This window comes from Eurosta solidaginis, chromosome 1 (genome assembly GCF_040869045.1).
Source record: "Eurosta solidaginis isolate ZX-2024a chromosome 1, ASM4086904v1, whole genome shotgun sequence".
Taxonomy (NCBI): Eukaryota; Metazoa; Arthropoda; class Insecta; order Diptera; family Tephritidae; genus Eurosta; species Eurosta solidaginis.
The window spans coordinates 27,218,567-27,220,745 of NC_090319.1; positions in this window are offsets into that span (position 1 = coordinate 27,218,567).

A 2,179-nucleotide genomic window follows, 5' to 3' on the forward strand; every position below is an offset into this window, starting at 1 on the left:
TTATAGATTATTTTAAATTTAATATTCTAATAATTAACCTCTCATATTTATAAATATAAAGTATTATAGAAATGATTAATAATTTTAAAATTTTTAATAAAAATCAATTTCATAATAAAATATAAAATAAAAACGATTATTAATTCTAGAATCTAAAATATTTTTTTCTAACAAAATAAAATTTATTTCAATTTTTAAAATTTATATTTATTATTAATAAATATAAACTTACTACATTAAATAATTTTAATTAAATTTTAATTTATAAATTATTTAAAATTTATATTAACATTTAACTCCTCATATTTATAAAATATTAAATATTATAGAAATGATTAATAATTTTTAAATTTTTAATAAAATAAATAATTAACAACTAACCCCTAATTAGCTATTAATTAATATTCAATAAAATAAAATAAAATTATCAAAAACAATCAATAAATATAAAATTTTTAATAAAATTAAATAATTTATAATTATTAAATAAAATCAAAAATAATTAGTAATTTTAAAAATTTTAATAAAAATCAATTTTATAATAAAAAATTAAATAAAAATGATTAATAATTTAAAATCCAATTTTTTTTTTTAACAAAATAAAATAATTTAATTTCAATTTTTAATATTATTATTTAATATTAATGGGTAACTATATTCAATAATTAAAATTATATTTTTATTAATAAATTATTTTTAAATAAATATTTAAATATAGTAATTAACCTCCCTAAAAATTTTTTCATAAATTCATTTTGTAATAAAAATGTAATTATGAAAATAATAATTTTAAAATTTTTAATAAAATAAATAATTAACAACTAACCCCTAATTAGTTATTAATTAATATTCAATAAAATAAAATAAAATTATTAAAAACAATCAATAAATATAGAATTTTTAATATAAAAATTTAATTATTAATAAATATTTAAACAAATAATTTTAAAAAATAATTAACAATTTAAAATTTTTAATAAATAATTAATAATTAACCCCTAATTAATTATTAAATAAAATTAAAAATAATCAATAATTATAAAATTTTTAACAAAAATCAATTTCATAATAAAATATTAAACAAAAATAATCAATAATTTTAAAATCTAGAATTATTTTCTTTTAATAAAATAAAATAATTTAATTTCAATTTTTAATATTATTATTTAATATTAATAGATAATTATATTTAATAATTAAAATTATATTTTTATTAATAAATTATTTTTAAATAAATATTTAAATATAGTAATTAACCTCCCTAAAAATTTTTTCATAAATTCATTTTGTAATAAAAATGTAAATATTATGAAAATAATAATTTTAAAATTTTTAATAAAATAAATAATTAATAACTAACCCCTAATTAATTATTAATTAATATTCAATAAAATAAAATAAAATTATCAAAAACACTCAATAAATATAGAATTTTTAATATTATAAAAATTTAATTATTAATAAATATTTAAACAAATAATTTTAAAAAATAATTAACAATTTAAACTTTTTAATAAATAATTAATAATTAACCCCTAATTAATTATTAAATAAAATTAAAAATAATCAATAATTATAAAATTTTTAATAAAAATCAATTTCATAATAAAATATTAAACAAAAATAATCAATAATTTTAAAATCTAGAATTATTTTCTTTTAATAAAATAAAATAATTTAATTTCAATTTTTAATATTATTATTTAATATTAATAGATAATTATATTTAATAATTAAAATTATATTTTTATTAATAAATTATTTTTAAATAAATATTTAAATATAGTAATTAACCTCCCTAAAAATTTTTCCATAAATTCATTTTGTAATAAAAATGTAAATATTATGAAAATAATAATTTTAAAATTTTTAATAAAATAAATAATTAATAACTAACCCCTAAGTAATTATTAATTAATATTCAATAAAATAAAATAAAATTATTAAAAATAATCAATAAATAAAAAATTTTAAAATTGTTAAAATTTAATTATTAATAAATATTTAAACAAATAATTTTAAAAAATAATTAATAATTTAAAATTTTTAATAAATGATTAATAATTAACCCCTAATTAATTATTAAATAAAATTAAAAATAATCAATAATTTAAAATTTTTAATAAAAATCAATTTCATAATAAAATATTAAATAAAAATAATCAATAATTTCAAAATT